Here is an 11,551-nt window from a genome sequence, read left to right on the forward strand (position 1 = left end):
CACCTCCCAGAACATTGTATTGTGCCACTCCCAACAGAAATAACCCAGGTGGATAGCCTCAGCAATCAGGGGCTGCTCAGTTGCTCATACAAAATCCCACCTTGGAGTTTACAAAGGCTTATGGGTAGAAAAGCCACACTAAGTAATTTACTACACCGCAGCCCTCAAAGAGATGGATTGACACAGTGGCTACAGCGATGGGCTCAAGTATAGCAAGGATCTCAGAGCTGGTGCGGGACCCGGTGGTGTTTCGTTCTGCTGTGCATAGGGTTGCTATGAGTCGGAGATGACTTGACAGCACCTAAAAACAACAACAAAGGGGAGGTTCAGTGAGTGTTGTCAGTGATGGCAAATATTGATCTACAGGTAGATAGATGGGTGGACAGGCTGAACTATTAGGTATGTCCATGCAGGGGTGAATGTTCCCATGACCATGTATAGGGTTGGAAGACAATGTTTCCACAAGTCTATTTGTATGTTCTGTAAGAATTCCCAGCTATATAGTAGAGCTGACAAGGGACAAGGTTGTAGTCACTTCTTGGGCACATCCAGCTACCCAGAGGGAGGATAGTATCTGGGTATAACATACTACACAAAAACATTGTTCCAAATCCTACTGTGGTGAGTAGTGACTGGGATCTTAAAAGCTTGCAAGCAGCCATCTAGATGCAACGATGGGTCTCTCATTGTCCAGAGCAAAGAAGAAAGAAGAAAACCAAAGATGCAGAGAAACAGTTAGTACAAGCCACTGATATACCATGTGATTCTCAGCCTATATGATTTTGAGACCAGAAAAACTAGATGTTGCCTGGCTACCACTGTCCATCACTTGGAGGGGGATCTATGTAAGAAATCCTGGATAGAGTGAAAGAACAACATGTAACAAAACTCAAAATCATAAAAATAAATAAATAGAAAAAGACCATATTTGCTGGTCTGATAGAGCCTGGTGGAATCCCCTGAGACTATAGCCCTTCGGGTCTGGAATTGAACCCACTCCTGTGGCTTTCAGCTACACAAAAGACAGGCATATGGCATATGAGTTGAACATTTATGTTAGGTAAATACACTCCTTGGAGAGATCAATCATAGAAAAATAGAAGGGCTGTGTATGCACAGGGAGACAGCTGGGGGGTTGCGCAGGAGTGTATGGGAGGGAAGGACACAGGGAAGAGGTAACTATGGTGAGGAAGTAAGGGAGCTGTTGCATTGTAGGAAATTGCAGTCAATGCCATGAGACAAACTGTATGTGAGCTGTTGTATGGAAATTCAAATTGCTCTGCAAACTATCATCCAAATTACAATAAAAACTGAAAAAAAAGGGGGGAGATGGTCACTGAAAAAGTAGACGACCCTCAACTAGATGTATTGACACAGTAGCTGCAACAATGGGCTGAGGTATAGCAAGGACCATGAGGATGGTGCAGGACTGGGCAATGTTTAATTCTGTTGTACATAGGGTCACTATGGGTCATAGCAGACTCAATAGTCCCTAACAAAAACATAGATTTTGAATAAAGCCTTAGAGGCTTCAAATGAATCATTTAGTAGTTGTATTGGTTGTGTTTGTTTTTAAAATGATCATTCACTTAAGAAATATTTGGTGTAGTGCCTAAGGCATCTGACTGCTAACCAGAAGACTGGTGGTTCAAATCCACCAGCCATTCCTTAGAAGGAAGATTGGGCAATCTACTTCCGTAGAGATGCTGCCTTAGAAACCCTAGGAGAGGTTGCTATGAGTTGAATCAACTTGATGGCAGTGAGGTTTTTTTTGTTTTTGTTACCCTGGGTCAGTGCTGGGATGTAATAATGAATAAGGTAGGCATGGTTTCTAGCCTAGCGATGTTAACTTTCTTTTGTACCCAAATCAGTATGTTGATTGAACCCAAGTATTTCCCTAAACCTTGTGCATTTTGTACATTTGAGTTCTCTCATAGGTAGTATTTCCATGTTGTCAAGCCAAAAGATCCCAGAAGGAGAAAAAGGAATTGATATTAAAATCCTTCTAGCCCTGCCTTCTACCTAACCTAGAACCATTGGTGCTGGACAGATTCTTGGAGTCATCCAGTACAGTTTTGTTTTCTTTTTAGGTCTAAAGATTTATTGCCACTGTAGTGAAAGATTAAAGATCATTGATTTTCTAAGCATCTGGGTTCAAATCTTAATGCTGCTGGCTTCACTCCTATTTATGGGGTCTGACCAATTGCACCCACTCCCCAGTGAAATAATCCTGAAGGGGGGCAAAAAAAAAAAAAAAAAAAAAAACCCACAAAAACCTTAATGCTGTCTTCGACTAACTGTGTGAACTTGGACAAATTATTTAACTTCTCTGAGCTTAGTTTCCTCAACTGTAAAATGAAGATAATAATAGAAACTACCAGCAGTTAGAACAGTGTGTGACTGCTACCATTTTATTATTTACTTCTGGTAACTCCCAAGCATTTTCTTGGGGCCTGGGAAAGCCTTCATTCAGAGAACTGATTGCATGTTTGCCCTGTTAGAACTGCACTCTGCATTCCCCTGGAGCGCAAGCACAGTGAATTTACAGAAGATTAATTGAAGAACTTGGACTCTTGGTGGTGCAAATAATGCTTTCAATTACTAACTACAAGATTGGAGGTTGAAGTTCATCCAGAGGCATCTTGGAAGAAAGGCCTGGTAATCTACTTCCAAAAAAAAAAAAAATAGCTATTGAAAATCCTATGGAGCACAGTCCTACTTTGACACACATGGGGTGACCATGAGTCAGAGCTGACTTGGAAGCAACTGATTACTGGCTAACTCAGTCTCAAAACACAAACCCAGGGTCCAGTCTGCTGGTGGGAGCTGTCCAGAATGGTGAATAGCATGGATGCCAAGGTCTGCTGTCACTCGATGGTGAGGAGCAGGATAGGTCACGAAAAAGCCTTGTTGCTTCCTAGGAAAGACAATGGGTGGAGATGAGATCTGGGTATAGGAATGTTGGACTTTCTCCTCAGCACTGTCACTGATTAACTATTCGGAGATGTATTGTATTGGTTGTGTTTGTTTTAAAAATGATCATTCACTGAATCAGTGATTTTCTTTTGCTGGGCCTTGGTTTTCTCTTTGAAATAGAAGTACCAGCCTTGCCACAATCCTATCTGTAACCTGTCCAGGGGTAAATCACAACAGCTGAGAAATATGCACAGCTTTCCAGAACAAAAGTGAGGATATGCTTCAGAGCCCCCAGCACTGTGAGCCTTTCATCAATGTTAAATATCAACTACACCAAAGGGCCTTCTTGACCTCTCTTCACATTCTTCTCCTCAACCTTGGATTTCTAAACTGGAAAACAAGGACTTTCCTAACAGTTCCTGACCATGTACCAGGCCCTGGGCCAGGTACTAACTGCCCTAGCTGCGAGGGCTGGTGCAACTCCTGATTGCTGTTTAACTTGTACTGTTCAACTTGTACACGTGAGAGCTTAATAAATAATTATGAGTTGTTAGTGATGAGATAAGCAGCATGACCATGCCTTACATGGTTTTGACAGCCTCTCAGTGAGCAAGTAGCTCAGCAGGTGAACCAGGAGCTTGCTGGCTTGGGGAAAGGGCTGAATGAGTAGGCTTTCCAGAGGCACTCAGTGTAATGGATGTAATTCAGGGAGCCGTCCTCACCTGCTGGGGTGACTCACTGATTGTAGGGGTGGAGAGAAGTTCTGAGTGACTGACATCACAAATTGCTTCTCTGGAAAGAGGAGGGACCCCTTTCCCAATCCCTTCACTGAGCTCTCGAAGTTCTGGATTTGAAAATCCAAATGATTTTTATTAAAATTTTACTCTCTCCTCCATTGCTCTCACAGATGACTAAGAAAAGGGTTTGTTCTTATGTTCTTAATATTTCCAGACTCTTAAGTCCTGGGGGTAGTTGGCTGAAGTGAGAGTGACCAAATAATTTATTGTTCAAATGAGGACCTTTTCAGATGAAAGGGAGTGCTCAATGATGACACTTGGATAGCAGGAACAGCCAGGATGAGATGGTCACTTTAGTTACAGTGGTGGGATCCCACCCAGCCTTCAGTTCAGTGGGGAGACCCAGTAGATCTAAATTCTAGTCCTAATGCCACTGTTGATCTTTCTGGACCTCATTTCTCCTCACCTGGAAAATTCTACTATTTTAATGTGATATTTTTTGTCTTCAGTTGTCCAATAAATGTCAGCTGCTTCACAGTAGTCTATCTCATTTGGGGAGGGGGGGAAACTATTTCATTTATTTTAGTTTTGAATTCCTTATGCTTCCATGCTTATTGCTTGTGATTATTGACACTTTGATTCATAGTAAGTTTGTGGGACAGAGTTGAGCACTCCCACAGGATTTTCTTGGCTGTAATCTTTAAGGAAGCAAAGTTGCTGGGTGGCTTGAACTGCCAACCTTTCAGTTAGCAGTTGAGTGCTTAGTAGTAAAGAGCTTAACCCTTGAGCAACCAGGACTCCATTGTTTATTTTAGAATAGCTCTTAGAAGGGAGGACCTTCTTTGTTGAACTTACTATTTAATTAGCCAAGCAGTATTGGCAATATGCAGGCATTGATGGTATTTATCCACACAGTAAATCGAGATTAATAGAAATATAAGGCATTGATTCTCCTCATCTCTGTCCCTGCTGCTATAGTGGAGGAGTAATTCCTCAGTTCTCATTCCCCTAAAGCTTCTCACATTTACTGCTCTAACTTCCCACTTGACCTCTGCTGAACAAAACAAAGCAAATCAAACAAACCTGTAAATAACCTAAGACCAAAACAGAACTTTCTTGATGTCAGCCTTGCAGCCATCATGGTTCATTTAACCAAATTGTTAAATTTGTTTCCCAACACACACTCCTTCCCATTTTACTCTGTTTTGTCAAAGGTGTCACCATCCTGAGTCAGCTTGAAGTCATTGCTGGCCTCTTTTTGCTTTCACCCTTCTATTTCTATCCAGCCATCCTTGTTTGAATTTGTCTGGCAAACTCCTTCCTTCTCCTTCTGGCTCAGTCTGACCTTCCTCAGGTCTACATCACTGCTTCTGGTCTCTCTGATTCCCAGTTCTTCCATATAATGCTTCCAGATAATTGTCCTTTAATGTCTTATTCATCATGTTACCCATTTTGTTCAAGAATCTATAATGTGGGGACATGCTGGGATGTTGGCATAGGACTTTTGGGGAACTCAAGCCCAGTGGCTCCAGAATATCTACATAAGAGGATTTGATGTGGCAATCTGGTTGGCAGGGATATATTAGCAGTTGTCTTGGAGCTACACATAGATAGCAAGCACACTGTTTTCACTTACATTGTAATAATAATAACAAAACCAAACCAGTTGCTGTCCAGTTGACGCCAACTCATAGAGACCCCATGTATGTCAGAGTAGAATTGTGCTGAACAGGGTTTTCAATGGCTGATTTTTTGGAAGTATATTGCCAGGTCTTGAATTTCCAACCTTTCAGTTAGCAGCTGTGTCCTTAACTGTTTGCATCACCCAATAGATCCATAAAAATAGCAAAGGTTTCTAAAAGATAACTTTATTAGAATGCTTTATGGATAAAATAACAGAATATCCATGTCTAACTGGTGAAAACAACAGGGAGTCGGTCAGCTCACACACAAAAATATCCCAAGGTAGGGCAAGCTTCTGGGTTGATTTGCTTCAGAAGTTCTAAATCTTATCAGGACTGTAGGCTGTTCATCTGTCTCCTCCATGGGTCTGTTTTGTCCTCTGGCTGGCTTCCTTCTTGGTGTTGGGAGGTCTGCCAGCACCTCCTGGGGCCATGGGCTTCCTTGTTCACATCTAGGAGGAGGGAGAGGGCTCTTCTTCCCCAGCTACAAAACAAAAGTCCTGAGTTTCACTGTCAGTGGATCTTTTAGGTTTTGTATCCAGCCCTGAACCATACCTATGACAAGGGATATCACTTCAGACAATCAAGGTGCCCTCCTAGAATTTGGTGGCTGTGTCAGCCCCACCCAAACTCCAGGCTGCTACAGAGTGGACATGGGCGGATGGACCCACAGTGTCCACCACAGCCTGAGACTGAGAAAACCACATTAGAGACTAAGAGCATCAAGAGTTGGCTTTGAGTGATCGGGGCTGATGGAGAGTGTGTGTGAGCATGAGGGTGCTAAGGCCTCACATCCTGCCTGGCCTCCAATTGCTGTACTTCTGCACAGGAAAATGCTGTCCCAGACAAGAGGGGTAAGAGTTGGAAAATGACTGAAGGGAGGGGATATATTTTTTTCTTTGAAAAAGTAGAAATGGTAGTTGTAGAAAGGATCAGGCTTGAATCCAAATGGAGTTCCTGAGAACACATTACCACTATCAGTTGACATTGAGTCAATTCATGGAGACACCATTCACATGTGTCAAAGTAGAACTATGCTCCCTAGGGTTTTCAATGGCTGATTTTTGGGGAGGTCAATTGCCAGGCCTTTCTTCTGAGGCACTTCTGAGTGGACTTGAACTGCCAACCTTTTGCCTAGCAGCCAAGTGTTATCAACCATTTGTCATATCCAGGGATTCTTGAAAACATATTTTGTCTACTCAGAGAAAGGAGAGGTATACAGGCAGTGGGGCCACCTCTGAGCCCCTGCTTTGGGACAACAGTGATCAGGCTGTCCTGTGTGCCTGCTCATAGTATTGGAATGATTTAACTTCACCTTGTGAACACCCTTACCTCTTTCTTGACACCTACTTCAGCTTTAAAACTATCTTTTCCATGACACTTTAACCCTAGCTTGATGTGACTGCAGAATAGGTTAAAAAAAAAAAAAAAAAAAGGAAACAACAACAAAAAACCAGCAACAAAACAAAACACCTGCATGACTCAATTTCCTCAGACAAGAGCAGGAATGAGTCACCAGCCTTACCTCTGAGGACTAAACTGATACATGCTTCACTTCAGAATTGATTACCTGTGCTTTTTTGTTTTTCATGGCAGGAAGTTAGGAAATAGCAGCCCTGTGGCACCCCAGCCCCTGCTCAGTTTGTGATAACATGTAACCTCTCCATTCTTTTCTTTCCTAATGCAGGAAATGACAGGCAGCACCTATGTCCAGCCCAACACGCTTTCCTATTTTGGAAAACTCATAATCCATTTAGCAAAGGAAAGATGCCTTGGCTCCAGCTGCAACTATGAAATTTGTTTACTGCTGTGTCCCAGCAATGATTGGCCCTCAGTAAGCATTTGTTAGTACCTGTCTGTCCGTTTGTCATGCTGTTTGGTGGCATATGTGTTGCTATGATACTGGAAGCAATGCCACTAGTACTTCAAATACCAGCCAGGTCACTCAGGGTAGACAGGTTTAAGCGGAGCTTCCAGACTAAGACAGATTAGGAAGAAAGGCCTGATGTTCTACTTCCAAAAATTAGCCAATGAAAATCTTTTGGATCATGACAGAATACTGCCTGATATAGTGCTGGAAGATGGTGCAGGATTGGGCAATGTTTTGTTCTGTTTCACATAAGGTTGGTATGATTGGAACCTACTCAATAGCAACTAACAAGCTGTTAGATGGATGGCCAGGAGCTTTGGTAGTGTAGTGCCAAAGGCACTTGACTACTATCAGAAGGCTGGTGGTTCAAACCCATCAGCCACTTCTCGGAAGGAAGGTTGAGCAATCTACTTTCATAGTGATACCACCCTCAGAAACCCAAGGAAGGGTTGCTATGCATTGGATCTGACTCCATGGCAGTGAGTTTGTTTTTTTTTGGCTTTTGGATGGCTACATTATGGAAGGAGTTCCTGCATGCATCCTCAACCACTGAGTCTGGATCACACAATGGCCCCTTGAAGGTATTTTCATTGGGGATTCTTAAGTTTTACAGCAGTTAGACCCACAAGTTTAAGTCCAACTGGAAGTAGTGGTGATGGGGACCTCCATGGCACCTGGATGCTGGATACCAGAAGATATCATTGCTGAAGATTGCATAAAACCAAAATAGGATTAACCTAGGAAGAATCAAATCAGTGACTTGTCTGAACTACAAGGGATGTTAGAGACCATCTGATTCCCACCTTGAGCGTATAGAGGAGACTGAAGCCTACTGAAGGTCAAGATTTACCCTCAAAATGAAACACTAGAATGTGGTATAACTAGAATTCAAACACTTGAAACTATTGTCTCCTGGTCTCCATTCCTGGGCTTGTTAGTCCAAATATACCACTTAAGTGAATAAACTTAATGTTTTAAAGACTTCACGGCTCAAACAACTTATGCTATGAATACTTTCAAGGCCTAAAAACAAAAGTAAAAACAATTTGAGTAATCTTATCATTCCTCGGGTCTTGGCTTTCCCATCACATAGATAAGAGCTCACCTGTCCTGGAGACCTCCAATCAGAATGGTATTGTGAGGTTTTTCTGAACTTTAGGATTCTGAGATCTAATTCTCTGGTTAAAGTAGTTCAGGGAACCCATGCTGCTGAACAGGAGTAACTTGGGGTGGGTGTGGCTCTTAAGTCCCATTTCACTGTAGTCCAGGGGAACATGTTTTAACCCCTTTGTGACAGAATTATTTTCTGCTTTGAGTTTTTTGTTGATACCATGTGTTTTCAGGAATGGAAGACATGCTGCAATCAAGGAAAAAAAAATTTCTTTAATGTAATATGGATTTTGATACAATTATGTGGGACTTAACATGTCTTAAGTGGACTCTGGTGGTAAGATTGGTAGGATGAGGTCCATATCTTCAGATTCATGCAGTTATACAGATCCCTGACAGGTAGGTGGTAACACATACTACAGCTGGGATAGAAGCTTCCCAAGAAACTTGAGAAGCTGAAAATGTTGGTGGGTGATACATGTCCCATGGGTTATGAAGGGGTTAAAAGGCTTGAAGAAAGAGTGAGAGGATGTGATAGAAGGTATTTACTGAAGATCCTAATTCAAGTTAGTGAGGTGTTTTTGGAGGCATTATGAAGTCATCAGGACTTACATTGGGGAAAATTGTAGGCATGGAGAAGAGCAAGAGAACAAAGAAAACTTTCATAAATCTTCATTATGAGGTCCACACTTGGAATGATTTTTGTTTTTGAGAGCAGGAACTTAATCTTTCCATTTCTTTTGCTCTTTATGCCTTATATAACTCTCTGGGCTTGCTTTAAAGCCAGATTATATTTTTAGGTGGAAATATATTGCTTACTGGAATACCAGGGAGGTGCAAAAGTTTGGCTGCTAACTGAAAGGTTGGAGGTCCAAGTCCATCCAAACGTGTCTTGGAAGAAAGGCTTGGTGATCTACTTCTGAAAAATCAGCTATTGACAACCCTATGGGACACAGTTCTATTCTGATACACATGAAATTGCCATGAGTTGGAGTTGATTGGACAGCAACTGGTTATATTACTTAACAGATTTTATGAGTAGTGGAACTCAGTTTGGTTGATGATCTAGGAATTAACGTGGCGTTTTCAACTGAGTGCTCAGAATCAAACAGCCTTGAGAATATGGCTTGGATTCCACATTGGCTCTGGGCAGTCTCCTCATGCCTCAGTTTCTACCTCACATTCCAAGTCTTCCTCCAAAGAAGCTTGCAGTAAAAACCAGGGGAACAGAGTTTAACTCTGTGGCAGATTGGGGAGGGTCCTGGCAGGAAGGATCTCCTTGTTTTCCATGTTGCTCTAAGAGAGGCTGCCTGTCCCCAAGGTCCTGCATTATTCATCATATTGCATATATATTAAGTGCTCCTCCACATCCTGGTATCCAAGCGTCACACTATGCACCCTCCTCATGGGAAGGTTTTCACTGTCACTTATAGGTGACTGAGTGGTGAAGGAGTGAGAATTGAGTAGGAGAACATTCTCTGTCTTCTAAACTCAGAAAATAGGTTCTTTCTGATTTGAGAATGAAACATCATTATTACTTTTGTAAGATGATACGGAGGGGGGAATCATATCCTGCAGAAGAAGGAATTACAATGATTGGATAAACAAAATGTGGTAATACATGACGGTGGAATATTACTCAGCCATAAAACAGAAATAAAGTCCTGATACATACTATGGCATGGCTGAATTTGAAAAAATTATGCTGAGTAAAAGGAGTCAGACACAAAAGGACAAATATTGCTTAATCTTATTTATATATGTAGAGACCAAAGCTTATTAGAGGTTAGCAGTAGTGTGTGAGTGTGTGTGTGTGGGTACAGTCATTGCTTAGGAGGCACTGAGTTTCTGTTAATGGTAGTGAAATAATCTGGAAAAGGATGATGTAGAGGTTGCACAGCATGGTGAACATAACCAATATCACTGAATTATAGGTAAAAAATTGTTGAATTGGCAAATATTTTGTTATATATATTTTTACTACCAAAAAAAGTTTAAAAAAAAAAACAACCGTACTTACAGAGAAGTACACAAACCATATGTATTCATCTGGCTGAAATTGTATAAAGTAAGCCTACCTGTGAAGCCCGTACTCAGATCAAGGAACAGAATATTACCAACCCCTAAAAGCCCCCTCGTGCTCCTTCCCAGTAGCTTTCTACCCACCCCCACCCCCAGGGAAACCACTTTCCTGACTTCTAACAGCATAGTTTTGTCTGTTCTTACAGTTCATATAAATGGAATCATACTGTATGTACTCTTTTGTGTCTGGCTTCTTTTGCTTGATATTATTTGTCCTACCTCTTCTGAGGGATCCACAAAGAAAGTAGTGTAATTAGGATGTCAGTCCAAGTAGGCAGCTTCCTAACAGGATGGGGTGAGAAGAAGTCAGGGATGAATTCTGAGAATGTGCCTAGTGCCTGAGAAATTAATGCTGATTTCCCTGATAGAATTTGAGCTTTCACTATCCAGAGCACTCACGATATCTAATGCTACGAGGACAGATTCCCCTTCCTTGTGACTGAAGAAGCCAATCTAGCTGGAATGACTTTTCATGATATCCAACTACTAGCTCTGGTGGTAAAACATTGGGCTGCTAACCAAAAGGTGGATGGTTTGAACCCACCAGCCACTCTGTGGGAGAAAGATGAGACAGTCTGTTTCTGTAAATATTTATATATAGCCTTGGAAACCTCATGGGACAGTTCTACTTTGTCCTACAGGGTGGCAATGAGTTGGAATTGACTCCATGGCATGGGCTTTTGGTTAACCACTATATTGGATGCATACATGCTTTCCTTGGAACCCCTTTTTAAAATTATAAAATCTGACACAAATCTTGACCCAGGAATTTGGAAAAGAGAACACATATATTCTGAGGGACCCAGGTAAGGGTGATAGGAGAGGTTTCCAACAGGGAGACAAACTTGTCTGTTGGTTTTTCCTACCGTGGTGACTTGTTGATGTGAGTTTTGAGGCTGAGCCACTGGTGTTTCAAACCCAGAGGGTTTGGTTTGATGCACAGGTATCAGCCCAGCTTAGAGACTGAGACAGACTAGGAAGAAGGAAGAGGCTGCCCACTTCTCAAAGAATTGGCCAGGGAAAACCTTAAGAATAGCAAAGAAACACTGTCTGATACATTACCTCACAACTTTATGAATAGTCCAGTTAGGTTAGAAGGCTCTCAAAATAGGACTGAGAAAGAGCTACATCATCAGAGTCAACCCAGCCTTACT

Source organism: Orycteropus afer, unplaced genomic scaffold, assembly GCF_000298275.1.
Source record: "Orycteropus afer afer isolate SDZICR_OR568_19922 unplaced genomic scaffold, OryAfe1.0 scaffold00028, whole genome shotgun sequence".
Lineage (NCBI taxonomy): Eukaryota > Metazoa > Chordata > Mammalia > Tubulidentata > Orycteropodidae > Orycteropus > Orycteropus afer.